We start from the raw sequence: 19,603 nt of genomic DNA, 5'->3' as shown, positions 1-19,603 counted from the left end.
ACATCTGGCACTGAGGGCGTTCATGAATATTCGGGAGCGCCCAGACTTCTTCCACTATTTATAACCGCAGTTTCGAAGACTTGAACGTTGCGTGAAGTGATTTATGACCAATTTTACTGGGTACTCTTAACTCCTTCAGCACTATTAAGGCATGATTTTTTTCTTTTTTCTAGCTTTTGTTTGTTCTAGGTATCTCAAGACTATTTTATTCAGCGGAAGATAGTTCGAGTTGGATAAAGCTCCTATTAACCCCTATATTAGGTGATTTCTGTGTTGAATACAATTGTTTGATGGCAGCAATATATAATAAAGATACGGTAGGTTATCGACTTGAAAGGGGTTAGATCAATCCGTTATCTGACCCTATTACAATTAGGGAACACTTAAACTTAGAGAATCCTTTAGTTGCAGCAAAAAATAAAGAAATAAATAATAAAATAAAATAAAATAATGTGCATGGAACTGAAGGGATTAATTATAACTTCTCATACTTTTGTGGATTCCTAATTCTGGATTTTGCCCACCCTCTTTATCCCTTTATTGTCTGACACCGCATCCTCTGTAGGGTAGCCTTGAGAAAAGAACCTCCAGCCACTTCGGTCTCTCCTCAGTAATGACCCCTCTTACCATGACACACTCCACCCTCCCTCTTATACTTGCACATCTTATCTCTTCACCTCGTCCTCTGTCTCCCCCCTTTGTTTCTCCTCCCAGACATTTCTTTCTCATGCCGTCTCCAAGTCGGTCATTCACCTCATCTATAATAGCAGGAATTAGCTCAGGATGTATAAGTCACCATTATCAGTAGACTACTTTGGTGAATTATTTTCTACTTTTGTGCTTGCTTGTTCCTGAACTCATATGTCCTTATTTATAATACTTAAAAATACTGTTAAACTAGATCCATGGTATATCAGCTGAAGTGGGAACTTTAGTGACAGCTTCCCCCATTTTCATGATTTTCTGTTTCCTGATCCCGCCTTCCCCGTTTACAGTATTCGAAAAATAATGTCAGGATGATGATAACTTGCCATCGACATTGGGTTTGTTGATGAGTGTCGCTACTTTCATATTTTCCTCAGAAGAAGGCATACATTTACACCTGTAGATTGCACGAAGATCTTTAAGGCAGATAATCACTTTTCCTCCAGTCTCCACTCCTCATCGAGATCCCTCACTATAAATCTGGAGAAACAGGGACGAGGGGGAATCAAACTGGGTTCATGATTCGCTTACATCAAGGTGCCTAATCATAGAACTGGATAAACAGGGGAAAGGGGGAATTTAAACCAAGGCCGTTTTGTTCCTGGTTCCGGCTGAATTTATAACATTGGGAATTAGGAAGAGGATTGTGATGACGCTTCGGCATCTATTTATACAGGTTCCGTGAATTGATCGACGCTCCAAATTTATTATCCACTACAAACTTCCGCCCAACAGCAGTATTTTTATGGCGTACTTTTATGTATCGTATCCATATTTGACTCTCTCCGTTGAAGCTAATTTTGCCATGTGCGTATGTTGGTACTACCGGGCCGGATGCCAGTGACTGCTGTTGATATCCGGCAGGGCTAATAATATTATAGCCTGTTTTCCTGGTTTTCCTCCCGTGTTCTCGCCTCTCACGTCATCCCTCGCACAGTCTGGAGTCAATAACTGGTCTACACTGTCACATTCAAGACTAGTACATTGATATTAGCGGGGATATTTTCATGACATGTCGATGGGTCTTGTGGAAGAATAATAAAGTCTGTTTTAACGAAATTCAGTTCAACAAATCGAACCCTGCCCCAGCCAGGGATTAATTAAACTCGAGCTAATTCAGGTAACAGACGATTCCTCTGCAATATATAAGAACTCCATCTCATGCAGTCGGTCAGTAATTTCACTGCTCTATCTGGTAACTGTTGGAGAATATAATGATTTACCTGTATTACTGCGAATCAGCAGTATTATATGGACTGCAATATTCCTCTTCAGTGTTTCGACTTTATGTAAAACATAATGAAATTTCGCCAGACTATTCATTAACAATCAGGTGGCTTGAAATATTCTCGTATACTGCCTCAGAACTGTCCAGACCTAATAAGATATTGTTAAACTAATGAGCAATAATCAAGCTGCTTTCAATCTCGCTTCAATTACCAACCCCTGGTGTGGTAAGGAATTATGGTAGGGTTTATAGACCGTGCCTGTGCCTCTCATTCCCATCTACACATTACAGTCTATGTTTACATGTCTATCGATCCACCTATCTACTTACGTCCTTTACACACTACATTATACTTCCGTGTCTATCAGTCTACCTGTATGCTTACATCTATCGATCCACCTATCTACTTATGGCCTTCTACAGATTATACTTCCACGCCTATCACTCTACCTGTCTGCATACGTCTATCGATTTACCTGCTTGTCCCTCCACACACTACACTCTTAGCATGTAAGGCTATCGATCTACCTATCTTTACATCTTTGTGTACCTACCTGCCTGTCTACCTAGCTACCTACTCACTCACTCATTTACCTGTTATCAGCCTTCATATCTGTTACTTAAATCCATGTATACCCATTTATCTGCCTACCTACCTACGTACCCACTTACCTACCTACCTACCTACCTACCTACCTACCTACCTACTCTATCATCCACTCACCTGTATCATAAAAATATCGTTACCCATTGTACCCATAACCAAACAGAAACTACGGCTTTGTTTTGTTGCCCTTTTTTTTCTTCTTTCACGAGATATGAAGCCAGGAGAATCATGCCTGGGTATTTGAAGACTGATGTGGCCAAAATGTCAAGCTTGGGTATTTGAGGTGGGACGTAGAGAGAGAGAGAGAGAGAGAGAGAGAATATCTTCCCAAAGTCTGAGGAATACATAGCGAGAAAATCGAACTGATTGAAACAAGCTCTAGTCGAGATAGGGATTTCACTGTATTCAGTCCAGTTATGATTTTTTTTTTTTTTTAGATGGAGCTGGGAGAGGGGTTGTTTCTTTAGCCGCACGGTACAGCAGTGTATTTCAGGACGCTGCATCTAATAGTGTGGTACTCAGTCTGCGCCTAGGGATCGCCCGTGGGTCTTGACACCCTACTCTGCGGCTCATAATTAAAAGAAAAATAGTAGTAGTAGTTGTAGTAGTAGTAGCGGTAGCAGTAGCACCTGCAGCAGCAGTTGTGGCAGTAGTAGTAGTAGTAGTAGTAGCAGTAGCAGTAGCAGTACAGCTACTACTACTACTATTACTACTACTATTACTACTACTACTACTACGACTAATAATAGTAATAATAATGGTAATATTGATAATAATTTATATACAAGCTCACTGTATCTCTCTCTGATCCATTTTCCCCCATTAGGAGGGTAGAGGCCCGGGCCGGAATAAGCCACCAAGTTCAGTCAGTTAAGGCCAGGATGACCAGCCTGCTCTATCCTGAGCAACATTATATGGATAGTAATCCCCAACAACCCCTCGGGGGGAAAATCCTTACGAACTAGTCAGCTGAAGTGCCACCCAACGTCGTATATGGGCTGCCTGATTACAGGAAACCGTTCGGCATGTCATAGTATAGATTCACCTGATGGTTTCACAACATCGAGTGAGAGGTTAGTGGGTGCCTCCTCCTACCTGTATAAGACGACCTTAAAAAGTATATGTAACGATGTTCATGCTAAGCTCATCACACCAGCAAGTACGATTGTTAATAGTAAAGTATAAATACTATGACCAAGTTTTATATTTAACTAAATAGATTTCAAGCTGATAAATCTATTAATATAGGTGAACTGGTAAATTAAATAGAGCAAGGTTTATATATAACCATGGTTTGTTTTACTAAATATATTGCAGTGCCATACCTAAGTACTATTTAGACAATATACAGTAGCTTGCAGCCGGTGCGCATCTCTTAATGAATGGGTTTGCTGATATGTCTTTGCTTACTGTACCTAGTCATCCATACCAACTTTTTAACCTAACCACCTTCTTAATAATTCGCTCTCCTCCTTATCACAAAACCTTTCTACCTCCTTCCAAGTCCCCATTCACCAACCCAGCTACCCACTTTAAATTTTCGATACCCACTTAACTTTCTACCCACCTACTTAGCCGTCCCACCAACTTACCACTTAGCTCATCTACCAGCCGCACCACTTAACTCTTCGCCATCCTTGCAACAGCACCAGTACTTATCTTCCAACCTCCCTACCTGCTTAGAGGACTTACCTGCCTACCTTTTTACCTTCCTACATTTTTACCAGTTTACCTACACAGCAGTTATATCACTACATATTTACCCACATACATATCTTTAATCTCTAGTTTTATTTACTTATAACTGTTATCCACCTAATTATTTGTCTGTTTCACTACCTGCCACTTACCTACCTACCTACTTACTTACCTGTCGACCTAACTTCATATCTACGTACCTACCATCCAGTGAACTTACATGTCTGCCTACCTGTCTATGTACTTACATATCTGTCTGCCTACCTACCTGTCCACGTATCTATCTACCTGTCTAAAGTCCCAACAGTAAACAGAGCCCATACCCTATTATTACTCTCCGTCTTCCCTTACTTTTCCTTTCCTGTCTCTTATTCTCAGCAATTTCTGACTTCCTCTCTCTCTTTTCTTATTCCTTCTTCCCCCACTCACTTCTTTCTATCTCTTCGTCCTCTTTGTACTTCCTTCGTTCCTTCCCGCCTCCCCTCCCTCCGTCCTTCCTCCTTGTTCTTCCCCACTTCACTCTGTTTTCCTCATTCTCTCATCCTTCTCCACATCTTTACTCCTCCACCCAATTCCCACATCATATCCAATCATCCTCCTTCCTCCCCCTCTCACCCTGTCCTCTCCTTCCCCCCAATCCCTACCTCTTCCCTTCAGTCTCTTCGTATTCCTATAGGCACCTTCACATTTCCTGTCAGCCCCTTCCTCTTCCCTTAAACCCCTTCTCTTCCCCCCCTCCCCCTCAGCCCCTCCTCTTCTTTCCCCCCTTCAACTCCTACCCGTCTCTCTCCTTTCTCACTCCCTCTTCTTCCCCTTCTCTTCTTCCCCTGCTACTTCTCTCATATTTCTCACCCTCACTTCATCAACCCCTCCTCTTCTCACTCCACTTTTCCCTCCTCTTCTTCCCCTCCACCTCTCTCTCCTCTCTCACCCCCTTCTCTTCCCCTCCCATTCTACCTCTCCTCTTCCACCTCCCCCATAACCTCTCCTCTTCCCCCTCCCCCACAACCCTTCCTCTTCCCTCTCCCCCACAACCCCTCCTATTCCCCTTCCCCCACAACCCCTCCTATTCCCCCTTCCCCACATCCCCTCCTCTTCCCCCTTCCCCACAACCACTTCTCTTCCCCCTTCCCCTCAACCTCTCCTCCTCCCTCTCCCCCACAACCCCTCCTCTTCCCCTTCCCCCACAACCGCTCTCCGTCTCCCTCCCCCTCAACCTGTCGTCTTTCTCCTTCCCCTCAACCCCTCCTCTTCCCCTCTACCTCATCCCTCCCACCCTCTCCCTCCTCTTGTTTACCTGGTGACGTCATTGGTGGATCGTGTGTCTCGGGGTCATATTGTGATGGACGCCCCTCCACCACACTCCACTTCCCTCCCTCCCTCCCTCCCTCCACTTTCCTCCCTCCCTCCACTTTCCTCCGCTTCCCTCCTCTTCCCACCATCCCTCACTCTTTCCCTTCATCTTTCAACCTTCCTCCCTCCCTTCCTCTAACTCCCTCCATCCAACTCCTTGCATCCCTCTCCCATTCTCTCCCTGCATCCACTTCCCTCCATCCACTTTCCTCCCTCCACTTTCCTCTCTCCTCGTCCCTCTCTCCACCTCCCTCCGTTTCCCTACATCTCCCTCCACTTCCCTCCACCTCTCTCCAACCACCTCCCTCCACCTCTCCACATCCCCCCAGTTTACACTCCCTCCCCTCCCTCTACCTCTCCTTCACTTGCCTTCCTCTCTTCCCTCCCTCCCCTTCATCTCCCTCCATCATCTCCATTCACCTTTACTTCTCCATTTCCATCAACGCATCGCAATTACCCTCTATCAACTCTTCGTCGTCGTCGTCGTCGTCGTCGTCGTCGTCGTCGTCGCCGTCGCCGTTGCCGACCTCCTCATCCTTCCTTCCTACCTTCTTCCTCTCTGCTTTTCCATTCTACCTTGATTATTCCTTTTCCTTATATATATATATATATATATATATATATATATATATATATATATATATATATATATATATATGTAATTCCACACTTTCACATGTTTCATCGTATACGTAAAATATACAGCATTAGTGCGGATGTCACAGTTTTTGTTTCAGTTTCCTTACATATCCTCAGGGAGTAAAAACATCGTCTGCTGAAGAGTTTGTGGTGATTATGGGTTGTTTCATCCATGAGGAACTTTGTATTCCATAAGTAATGTATAGAATGTTTACATAGTTTAGAAAAAAGGACAGAACATTGTGTAATATCTACAAAACCATTTTTTTTTTTTTTTTTACCCAGACAGTAAGACACACACACCATTTCACCCTTGCACGCAACGTTACGCTACGCACGAAATACATACTGTTTCATTCTCACAGACACAGACACATAGCCTGTACTGTACATGTAAACGCGTTTTCATTTCGTGCGATGTATTAGAATAAGCAGTAAATAAGTACTTTTTTTCCCCTGTTCCATCAACACTCCATGCTTCGTACACAGTAACACAAAGAGACTTCACACCACAGTGCACGTCATACACAGTGACGATTAAACAACACTCCTGTAACAAACACGTTCTTCGACCGTGTTACCTGCGTAGTGCCATGAAACCTCCAAAGTTGGTAAAGAAAATAGATGAGGTATGCAAGAGAAAAGAATTTTTGACAGCTTTGACAAATAACAAGAGCAAGATAAACTTGGCTTGCTCTCATATTCATGGCGTCTTGCGAAGCAGGCAAATAATGCTGTGTTCATACACAAACTGCACTAAGCACGTGTATTTCATTGTCTGTTTGTCCAGTATACAGTGGATAACAACAGAGAGAAATGGCTGAGAAGTGTAAGGAGGAGTGAGAAGTGAACCTCAGAAGGGGAGAGTGCGGCGAGGCGTCACTCAGGTCACGCTCTACCGGTCACGCTGACAACCCCATTCTTGTACCCAGTCGCAGACCAGTGCATTATCCTACACTCTGTACGGCACACTGCTTCACTCGCCTGGATCATTGTTCAGAATACATACTTGTACCTAACGACTTACTGTAATCTTAGTTGGTTGGAGAGAAGAATTGTATAATGGGAAAACTTTGATATGTATGAGGTAAGATGATGTGTATACTTCGAATGAATAAGTTATTTCCTTTGTCACGTTCTTTTTCTCGTGTTGTGCTCTTGGTCTGTTAGTGTAATAAGCAAATATGAGTTCCATGAAAGTAAACAGGATGTGAACAGCTGTGAAAATAAGGTTCGTTGAGCGTCTTCCAAGAACACTAAAGAAAAATATTGTCACATTTCAAGTGCCTATTCATGCCTCATTATTTCTCTTTGCCGAAATGCTGGGTATATCACTTTATTACACCTTGTTTTGTGTCTAGGTGTATTTAGTCCCGCTGTGCAACTTGTAGGCATGACTGATGCACCATACAAAACGTATAACGAGTACATGCCGTCAGGAATAGCAGCAATGTTGTGCCTACACCTCAGTCGCTTGGGGGTGCTTGGTAACGTGTGTGTGTGTGTGTGTGTGTGTGTGTGTGTGTGTGTGTGTGTGTGTGTGTGTGTGTGTGTACTTACTCATTGTCACGGGGTTTTTATAATATCACGATAGTTTTTAAAATAAATGCTTAAATATTATTTAATTGATATTAATATTCAATAATATTAAAGAGCAGGGACAATGATTGTCTTGCTACATCCAGCAATGATTACTTTACGCTGCTTCTTCGCACGATTCTCTAAGAACGAGAATTTATAAACTTCTCAACAGTACACTGCAGAGACTAATTACTCACAAATGCTGAATTAGTACTGTTAGCCTCTGGAGAAAGTTACTTCACCCCTGACAATAAATAACTAATACTAATAATGATATCAGGTCCTTGCTGATGCTTAACTCCTGGCACAACGGATTTTAAGTTAATACAACAAGACTGGTCTAAGTACCAGTTATGAATAGTAAAACGTCTATGCAAGCTAGGAGCTATGTGGGAAATAAGCTTAATTATGGAGAAATGAAACAAGAGTTTACTTTACATTAAGCTCAAGAAAAAGAACTGTTAAATTTATTGATTACAAAAAATAAATTTAACGTTACATTTCAAATCAAATGAATTCAAATAAAGAGAACGTACTCACTCACTCACTCACGAGCTAAATCTTACGTCTAGGAAAACACCTTAACTAAACTCTTAAGACTACGAAAATACAAAAAGGAAATACTGATCGATGAATGCTGTGTATCACTCGGGGGGTGGGAGCACTAGGCAACACTACTGGTGGAGCTTGGGTGCTAGCTGACCTCTCACACTTCTGGAGCACAGAACCTCTCTCCGTCGCAACAAACACTCGACTGCCTAAGTCGTGGGAACAAAGGGGGAGCAGTAGGCCGCATTTTCTAACGGTCGAGGCAAGCAGGGGCGAACAATAAAGAAACAATAGTATCGCTCAGTACAGCACTTAGTGACGTGCATTAAATCGGTCACTTTTGAAAACAGTGACGAATGTTTTGAAAAGTATACCCCGAAATGGAGAGAGAAACGGTTAACTGAGCGATACACAGTGAGTTTTCCACTAATAGTTCGTGGCTTCTCACAAAAGGGAAATGTCGCGAATTTGATTCGTGACATTACGCCCCTACAAAATTAAATTTTTTCCTTATGGGAAAAAATTTGTGGATATATATATATATGTACACATCCTAACTCAGTCACACAAGATTCACACTGTGGTGTGTGTGCTATCCTGCTACAGGAGAAAGTCGCAGTTGCCAGTGAGCGAAAAAAAAACTCGTATTTACGTTAATAGAAGCAAGCTTGAGGGAAAAACTCCGTGACGACGGTGAAAATCCTGTACTCAGGTCAAACTGAGCGAAAATTCGCTACATTTACACTGACAACTAATTGTTGTGTAGCATGGTGTATGTAATACACGGTGTAGGTGTGACAGTTGTAGTGTAACTGTACCTACGTGTAAAATGACACAGTAAATAATAATAATATGGCGACGACGAAGGCAGAGGAGAAGAGGCGGCAGCGTGCGGCGGACGATCAGCTGGCCTGCACAGCAAAACTGCTACGGCCATTGCTGTACCTGCAAAATTAATTGAGGTGGAGCATCAAAAGTGTCAATGAGACAAAATTTTATTATGTTACAATTACTCTCTCTGCCTAGCAATCAGTACATGCTACGAAAAATACGCTCTGGCTGAAAAATACAAGTGACAGCCTAAGCTTCATACATTCGAGGTTGCCATTAATTATAGCACACGATCATGGTCGGCAAGTTGAGAATCCTTGTGCAAACTCGGGTCTTCCATAGCCTCGAACTGCACACGGGTCCTCAACCTTTATTCCTAAATTTCCGACAGAGGATGCCTATCCTGGTGAAATATTATTCGCCCATCACCAACTAAAATAGAAAATGGGAGGAAGTGCCTTAACCCACAGTACTTATATTAATATCGGGGAGCTGAGAATCCTTGTGCAAACTCGGGTCTTCCATAGCCTCGAGTCGCCTCTGTGGAGTTCTCACTTCCCCCTTAACCTACAGTACTGTACTTATATTAGTATCGAGGAGCTGAGAATCCCTGTGCAAACTCAGATCTTTCATAGCCTCAAGTCACCTTTGCGGAGTTCTCACTTCCCCCTTAACCTACAGTACACGTGTATGTACAGGCCCTGGACATACTGTGTCCTGTGGGGCCAACAAGTGAGACGTCAGGTCTACACTTTTGACTGGGAACCAGGCTGGTCCTTGGATTACTCAAATAAAAGCTGGACTGGTGAAATATTATTCGCCCATCACCAACTAAAATAGAAAAAGGGGGGAATTTCCTAAGAGGATGCCTATCATGGAACCCAGCATACAACAACTGCTCATGTTAGTCAGCAGTTAGTAGGCGAGACATCAGGTCTGCACCCACTTCACCACTACCCTGTCTCTCAACTGTCTCAGAGATTACGGGTGTGGTTACAAATGGCACAGGAAGGGCATGTCCCTGATTAGTGGTGATACTTTGGCACACACTGCAGGAACGGACAAAACTATCTATGTCCCGTCCCATCCCTGGCCAGAAAAAGTCAGCTCGGATACGGCCCTGGGTCTTCCTTTTGCCCAGGTGACCTCCTGAGACTGAACAATGACCCCATTGTAACAGTGCTTGGCGGTACTTGGTGGGAACGACAAACTGCAGTCGAACCTCGCCCTCAGGTGTTCGTGACTCACGGTAGAGCCGTCCTTGTTTACGAAGGAACTTGGCTCGACCTCCCCGTGAATACTTTATCACTCGACCCTTTTGTTTGTTCCACACGGCAGCAAGTGTCGGGTCAGAATGTTGTTCTTGTACAACAAGTTGACTACACATCAGATCTTGCGGCGATTCAATGATCACTGGGGTGACACAGTCTGGAGCCTCAGTCATGGCTCGTGTTACCGCAGCAGCCGAAGTCTGAGTAGCGTCATCATCGGAGCAACTATCCTTGACATTGGGAATATTGCCTACTATAAGGTCAAATAGAGGTTCTGGCATGACAACTGCAAGTATCGTACCAGTATAAAATGGAGATGCCACCTGGATACATGCCTCAGGGAACAATCTCATTGATCCATCAATAAGTTTAGCATGGATCTGTCGACCTGTATACTGCTCAGGCCGAACTAGACTCTGCTTGACAGAGCAACCTGAGGAACCATTGTCTCTCAGGACCTTCACAGGAATGCCTCCCACAAACCCTGGCTGAACAAGGAAGGTACTGTCACCTGTGGGAGGGCCTGTGGAGGAAGCAGCTAGCCACTCATGAGGCTGCTGAATTGATGCGGCAAACATTGTGCCTTGAGAAGAAGATGGAACATTGGCCATCTGTGGAGGGGGGTTCACTGTCACTGTGGGACTAGTGAACTGTGGGGAAGTACCCATACTGGTAGGGACGTGACCACCGTGCTGCTGCTGAGGAATGAAGGCTGTGTTCGCTTCCTGCCTCTTTTGAGCTGGTGGTGAAAAAGTTTGTCCCGACGGTCGGTTGCGTGGCTGATACTGCTGCTGGTTAGGGTACTTGTTGTACCTCTTCCACTCAGGTTTCTGAGTGTTTTGCCCCTGGTCCTTCCACTGCGGTTTTGGACCTTGACCATTATTATGAGAATGGCCTTGTTGCTGGGGTTCAGTCTGAGACGATTTCCCAGATTTATCAGGTTTTCTGTTCCAGGTGTTTTGCTTACGAGTTTGATACCCGTATGCAGTAAAGAATGCGTCAGCCTTTTCTGCCATTTGGCTGGCATCTTTCACCTGGCAGATCTTAAGCTGTGCTATGAGCTCAGCAGGCCACGACCTCTCTAGCTGTGTACGCAGCATAAGGTCAATTATCCCCTCACGCGTGGAAGGAGTTTCATCTTTCTCCATCCACTCATTTAAGTAAGCTGTGAGACGATCAAGGAACTGAACAGCTGTCTCCTTGTCTTGGAGACGAGCTCGCATGAACTGAACTTTGGCGTCGTCTACTGTGAGACCATACGCCTTAATGAGTGCAGCTTTCATCATCTCATATGTGAGATTGTCTCCACGAATTCTGTGGAGAATATCGAGGGCAGGGCCCTCAAATAGGCTAAGAAACTGAAGCCGCTTAGCTGCCTCATCCAGTTGATACATGTCTGCCATGTCCTCAAAACGAGCTATGTACGGCTCGATTCGCTCGCTTTCCTTGTATGAAGGAAGCTTGATGCGTGGGGTCGCCAGGACATGTGCAGGGGCAACGCTCGTGGAGCTTGGACCAACTGCACCAGATGTATCTGAAGCTAAGGAATCTCGCTTGAGCTTCAGCACTTCAAGTTCATGTTTTTCGCGTGCTTCTCGCTCGGCACGTTCGTGTTCTCGTTCTCTGTCTCGTTGTTCACGCTCGTATTCGCGCTGTTCACGCTCATATTCGCGCTGTTCTCGCTCGTATTCGCGCTGTTCTCGCTCGCATTCGCGCTGAATCTTACGCTCTTCACGGGCATCATTCTCGCGCTGCTGCTCCTGATTATGCCGTGAGAGTATATACTCTTTAATTTCGGTTGGGTCTGTAAGACCCATATCTTTGGCTTCCTGTAAAAATATGGTGGTAGCCATGGCGCTAATTTACTAAGCAAACCAAAACTGAGTACTGACTGCTTCGCAAATGAATACTAATAAACACAAGTAAAGAGTACAGACACAAGTTAGTGGTGACCAGTCTTATCTAGTTAACTGGCAAAGATTAAAGCAAAAATGCGAATAACTAAGAACTCTCAATAATTAACACAATGGGTACGGCGGCTACCCAGGAGCGAATAAAATCGTCTGGCGTTACCAAGAATAAACTAGAGTTAAGTACTCTATTGATTAATAAAGCAAAAATTCACTTGCTAAATTAACGGTAAACACCAGTAAACTTGTGCCTATAAACTTTAATTATAAATACCTAAATATGAACGAGTGAGCACTATCTCGTGAATAGCTTTAGAGCTAGGAGTTAATATCCTGGCGAGGTTGCCAATTGTCACGGGGTTTTTATAATATCACGGTAGTTTTTAAAATAAATGCTTAAATATTATTTAATTGATATTAATATTCAATAATATTAAAGAGCAGGGACAATGATTGTCTTGCTACATCCAGCAATGATTACTTTACGCTGCTTCTTCGCACGATTCTCTAAGAACGAGAATTTATAAACTTCTCAACAGTACACAGCAGAGACTAATTACTCACAAATGCTGAATTAGTACTGTTAGCCTCTGGAGAAAGTTACTTCACCCCTGACAATAAATAACTAATACTAATAATAAAATCAGGTCCTTGCTGATGCTTAACTCCTGGCACAACGGATTTTAAGTTAATACAACAAGACTGGTCTAAGTACCAGTTATGAATAGTAAAACGTCTATGCAAGCTAGGAGCTATGTGGGAAATAAGCTTAATTATGGAGAAATGAAACAAGAGTTTACTTTACATTAAGCTCAAGAAAAAGAACTGTTAAATTTATTGATTACAAAAAATAAATTTAACGTTACATTTCAAATCAAATGAATTCAAATAAAGAGAACGTACTCACTCACTCACTCACGAGCTAAATCTTACGTCTAGGAAAACACCTTAACTAAACTCTTAAGACTACGAAAATACAAAAAGGAAATACTGATCGATGAATGCTGTGTATCACTCGGGGGGTGGGAGCACTAGGCAACACTACTGGTGGAGCTTGGGTGCTAGCTGACCTCTCACACTTCTGGAGCACAGGACCTCTCTCCGTCGCAACAAACACTCGACTGCCTAAGTCGTGGGAACAAAGGGGGAGCAGTAGGCCGCATTTTCTAACGGTCGAGGCAAGCAGGGGCGAACAATAAAGAAACAATAGTATCGCTCAGTACAGCACTTAGTGACGTGCATTAAATCGGTCACTTTTGAAAACAGTGACGAATGTTTTGAAAAGTATACCCCGAAATGGAGAGAGAAACGGTTAACTGAGCGATACACAGTGAGTTTTCCACTAATAGTTCGTGGCTTCTCACAAAAGGGAAATGTCGCGAATTTGATTCGTGACACTCATATGAGTGCTTGCGTCCGTGCATGTGCGTGCTCACGAACCCGACTCTGTACATACCGTAAACTGTGAGATTATTCCCTAACATCCAGCAGTCTTATGACATACCTTCACATGTCACGACTTTGGCGCTAATACCCATCCTCATTACTGAATACATGTTCGGGGTGTCTTGCACAGAACCACTGTAATGGGATTAGCAGGGAGTGTTTTGTAGTATTTCTGAGGGTCTCGTGGAAGATCGGTAAGATCATGTCGTGAAGCGAAATTCAAACTATCAAACTGTTCCCTGCTCCAGCTAGGGATCGAACTCACGACCCCTTCGGACAACAGATAGCGTATACACACAGCTCTCTTGAATCCCGAAATGAGGGGCAGAGGGTGGGAATTGAAAGGTGCTTTTTATATGGCAGACACTTACATTATCCAGCCATACGTAAGGTCAAGGTGTATCCTCAATGAACAGGAAGGATTCTGTCACAGGCTTCATCATCTCACACCATCATAGTCTGTCTTGCCTAGTAGAGATAGAGTCGTTAGTGCCACGTATCGCCTGCTCATTAATATTTCTCAGGAAGATTTCAACAAGCTCTCTTCTGTGTTCGTTTCCCTTAACTCTTTTAGTACTGTTGCTCTGGTGTCAACATCTTTTTCCAGAAGAAGTTGTGGCCCGATACACGGTGACGTATTTCCTTAGTTTGTTATTACTTCTGCAGTCATCACCATCATCATCATTTTTATAATCATTATCTGTATCATCATCATTTTAATCATCATCATCATCATAATCATCATCATCATTTTTATAATCATCATCATCATCATTTTTATAATCATCATCATCATCATCATCATCATTACCATCATCATCATCATCGTCATCATCATCATCATCATCTCTACTGCTACCAAATTATTCTGATCAGTGTAGGAGAGCCTCTGGCAAATAATCAACGAAGCCTATGTGATGAGAAAAACAACGACCAACACGCCATCAGAGCTAAAAGGTTGATCAGTGCTTTCCATAACGTCTGCTTTATCTTATGGCAAAGAATCTAGCCTCTTCATTTCAGAAAGAGCCTCCCAGTTTGAACTAATATTTAATGCTCTAAGTAATAGCAAAAAATAATAATAATAATCCATTTCCAAAGTCTCTTCAGATCTAAATAAAAAAAAATCTGACGAGAAGGATATAATATGGTCTTTTTCTTTTCGTGAAGCCTACCAAATAACAATAAAGAGAAGGACATAAAAGAAATAACAGTTCCAATTTCTTTTTTCAATATGTCTCCCTTCCACGGTAACCAAAAAAAATGAGTGGAGAAAACGATTGAAAGAAACTGTGAAAGTGAAAACTAAGAAAAAAAAAAAAGTGAGGCGCGGAGGGAAAGAGTAAAAAAAAGAAAGTGAGAGGGGGAGAGAGACAAGGAGACAGTGGGGAGAAAGAGAGGGAATGACAGCCGTTTCCCCTCTCCCTCTTCCTTTCGCTAGCACAGAGTAATGGATGGAACGCTGGCGAGAGAGAGAGAGAGAGAGAGAGAGAGAGAGAGAGAGAGAGAGAGAGAGAATCAGCCCTTTTCAGTACGATGGTGAGTTATCTTTCAGAATTTACACGTTCATATCCGGATTAATTTATTTATCTCGGGCAAGATCTCTCATAATGAAACAGCTAAACACAGTCCCATTTACTCCTTTCAGTACCATAGCGTCATGTTGTATAATTCACTCCTGCTTCCCCCAGATAGTTATAATAAATCCTTGAATCCCGTGTGTAATTTGTCCTTCATCCTTGCTATACCCTGCTCATCGTACTCAGTCAGGGGCAAACTTTTTAATCGAGATCCGTAATCCCTTTTCAGCTTGGGTGATGGCCAAGTGTAGTCAGATTAGAGGGTAAATTTGCCTAGTAACCATGGAGACTCATTCGTGTTATACCTGAAACTCATCAAATTTCAAGCACCCACGACTGAACATTCGAGTTGAGAGATTAAGTTCCGTCAGATAAAAAAAAAAACAATAAATATAATCTTAATAAACCTCCTTTACTACCTTACACCATCCGTAACTTGAAGAAAATCGTCTGGAGGCAGCGAGAATAGAACCTGGCAAGACGTCACCGAACTGAAGGGGTTGGCGCCTCGTAGTGAAGGGGTTGAGTATAAGTAAGGTAGAGAATTTACTTAAGTCATACGTACTTTGTGTTTAAGTGTACGTAGTGAAATACCTTGTGGCTTAAGTTCAGGGTCGTATTATTTATAACTTGGGGACTTAAGTAACGCGCTGTGATACTTGTGCCTTAAGTGTGTGGAAGTGTAAAGAAGAATGGAAGGGGGAAAGGGGATATTCTCTCTCTCTCTCTCTCTCTCTCACACACACACACACACACACACACACACACACACACACACACACACACACACACACACACACACACACACACACACACACACACACACACACACACACACACACACACACACACACACACACACAAAAGAGAGAGGAGTGGGTAGGAGAGATAAAAATATAGTAAAAAACAGAGAACGAACGGGGCTACAGGAGAGAGAGAGAGAGAGAGAGAGAGAGAGAGACAGACAGACAGACAGACAGACAGACAGACAGAGACAGAGACAGGCCGACAGAGAGAGAGAGAGAGAGAGAGAGAGGGATTTCAGTGATGAGGGGCAAGTGCTTCCTCTTACTCCGTTCTGAAGGAGACAGACAGACGAACAGACAGTCAGATAGATAGACAGACAAACACAGATGGCAGGTCGGTAGACAGGCACATGCACAGACAGACAGACACAAAGATAGCTACAGACAGACGGAAAATAGACACAGACGGATACAGACGCAGACAAAGAAACAGATTTAGACAGAAAGGGAAACAGATAAAGAAACACATATAGCCAGACAGACAGACTGACAGACAAAAAGACTACTTAAACAAACGGTCAAAAGCAACATACGTAGACACGAGAGAGAAAAAAGAATAATGAAAAGAAAATGAAAGAAAAAGTAAGTAGAATAGGATGAGAGAGAGAGAGAGAGAGAGAGAGAGAGGGGCGGAAGGGAAGAGTGTGTTAACTAAAGGAGACGGGTTGGTTGGACTAAGGAGATAGGTGAAGCATGGAAGAGGAAGAAAGACAAGAGAAAAAGTAGTGAGGAAGAGGAGGAAGGAGAGGAGATGGGGGGTAAGACTAATGGAAGGGAGGAAAAAAAAAAGAGTAGCCAAGAGGAACAGGGAGAAACATTAGTCATCTTCAAATTTACCGTTGTCTTCGTCATTGTCTTTGTAGCTGTCTTTATCACTGTCGCTGCCTGTCGTTGTCTTCGTATTCATAGTTGTATATTTCTTTGCCGTTGTCTTTGTCATTGTTGTTGTATTAATCTTTGTCCTTGTCTGTTGTTTTCTTTTTATCTGTCGCTGTCTTTGTTTTTGTCTTTGTCTCTGCTATAAATAAAACCGTCTACTTGTAAAAAAAAATAATAATAATAAATGAGGAAACACGTCACCATATCGAAAGAGGGTTAAACAGATGGGATGGGAGGAAGAAGGAAAAAAAAATTAAAAAAAAAAAAAAGGAAATGAAGCTACAGAAGGATGAAAAAGACAGGAAGGAGGAGGAAGAGAATGAGGAGGAGGAAGGGAGGTGAGAAGGGAGGTAGGTGGAAAGGGAAGGAGGGAGGGAGGGATGGAAGGAGGAAAGAAGGAAGGAAGAAAGAGAATTAAGCAGGAATGGATAAGTTATAAGTGATAGATAATTTAGATCCCTTCGAGAAAGATGGAAGAGATAGAGAAAGAAGATAAAGAATAAGGAAGAAGATAAGGAAGGACGAAGTAAGGAGGAGGAAGAAGGAGAAGTAAGAAGAGGTAAATGGTGAAGAAAGAAAGAAGATGAGGGCAGAAGGAGGAGAAGGAGGAGTAAGGAAGAATGTGATAAGTTATAAATGCGAGGCGGTGTGAGGGCTCTTGCCAGCACCACGACCACTCAAGGCAGAGGTGGGAGTGGGAGGTGACGCAGGCAGAGGAGGAGGAGGAGGAGGAGAAGAAGAAGGAGGAGGAGGGGAAGGAGGAAGAGGAAAATAGAAGAGGAAGAGCAGGAAAAGGAATAGGAGGAGGAGCAGGAGGAAGGGCGGGAACCGGAGAAAGATGATGGGGAAAAAAACAAGATCAAGAAATAGGAGACGCCGGCGGAGATAGAACAATAATATAAATTAAGCAGGAACGAGAAGAATGTGGAAGAAGGTGTGCAGGACGAATTTTGAAGAATGAGAGGGACGAAAAAGAAGCAAAAAAGAGAAAGAGAAAGATGAGGAGGAAAAATGGAAGAGGAAGAGGAAGAAGTTGGAGGGGGAAGAGGAAAGTGATGGAGGAAGACGACAGAGAAAGTGTAAGGAGAAGAAAACGAGGAAGAGGAAGGAAGGGTGCGATAAGTTAGAAATGGGACGCGTTTTGAGAGCCACTCAAGACAGAGGTGGGAGTGGGAGGTGGCGAAGGAGGAGGAGAGATAGAAGAGGATGAGTAGGAGGAAAAGGAGTAGGAGGAGAAAGAGGAGGAGGAGGAGGAAAAGGAGTAGGAGGAGAAAGAGGAGGAGGAGGAGAAAAAAAAAGCAAACGAATAAGATCAGCTGAGAAAAGGGAAAGGTAGGAGGAATGTGAGTAGAAGAAGCAGGGTAAAGTTTCCCCTGAGCTGATAATCGTCTTAATACCGGTATACATAAAACATAAAAGTCGTTCTCGTTGTGCATCAGTTAACAGGAAAATGCAGAACCGCAAAAAGAAAAAAAAAATCTTATCTAGTGACAGCGGTGTGAGTCATGCATATTAAATTGCTGGGATGCTGGCCTTCACTCCTGTATTTATTTTTGCAGCCATGCTTTCCTAGGCCGATATATTCTGACAAACTTTCGGTGCAATTTTTCATGATGTCATTGTGTGCTCGTAGCCATTAGCTGTACAAAGTGCAATTAGCTGAGAAAATATTGGAGGTGCAGTTTTAACCTGGCAAACATTCTCCAGTTTGTATTTTTAACTGTGTTTTCATCCCCTCCTGAACGATGACTTTTTTTAAGGCCTATGTATTTTGCAGGTGTCTTTTCTGATCGCAGCCGCTTGTTTGTATACCTGCGTGTCCTCAAGTCTTCCAACCCTGGCTTTAACATTTTTAATGCTTCACCTAGAAAAAAAGTGCTTTGTAATTTGGCAGCTGGAAACCAAAAGTATCTAAATTACAGAGCTGCAGGTATAAATACCATTTGTCCAAAAGTAGAGGTCACTGAAGTGAAAAGGAATTTCTCTCAAGCTAACGGTTGTTCCAGACCTCTGGGACATTCTATTTTTTTCTTTTTTTTCTTTTTATTCTTTGCCCCAACCGAAAGATTATCTCTTCCCCATCTTTCTCATTGTAATATACTTGTAAGATCATGGACCTCTAAGATCATGACAGTAGTTTTATCTTACCAGTTTAAAAACAGTCCAGACCTGGCTCTGTACTCACTACAACTTTAAAATTGCGGGAGGAGGAAACTAAGACCCCGAAATAGGTAAAGTTAACATGAACTGATTACTCTTAACTCATTTCTAGTTAAATTCACAGTCAAGATTATCAGTAACAATAGCATCAGTTTCCCTGCATGCAGTCCTCCTGATATTTCAGTTATCTCCTCATCCTGCCTCACCTCATCTCACCATGTCATGCACCGCACACTGCCTTATGGTTTACTGTATCACCTTACCAGCACTACAGACCTCCCTTTCCTCCCTCACATTCCCTTTCATCCTTTCACACTACCTCTCACTCACCTCCTTCTCTCTCCTCTCTCTTCACACATC

The sequence above is a fragment of the Coenobita brevimanus genome, chromosome 62 (genome assembly GCF_032717465.1).
Source record: "Coenobita brevimanus isolate Jiangsu-jjx chromosome 62, ASM3271746v2, whole genome shotgun sequence".
Lineage (NCBI taxonomy): Eukaryota > Metazoa > Arthropoda > Malacostraca > Decapoda > Coenobitidae > Coenobita > Coenobita brevimanus.
This window is presented reverse-complemented; position numbering follows the sequence as displayed.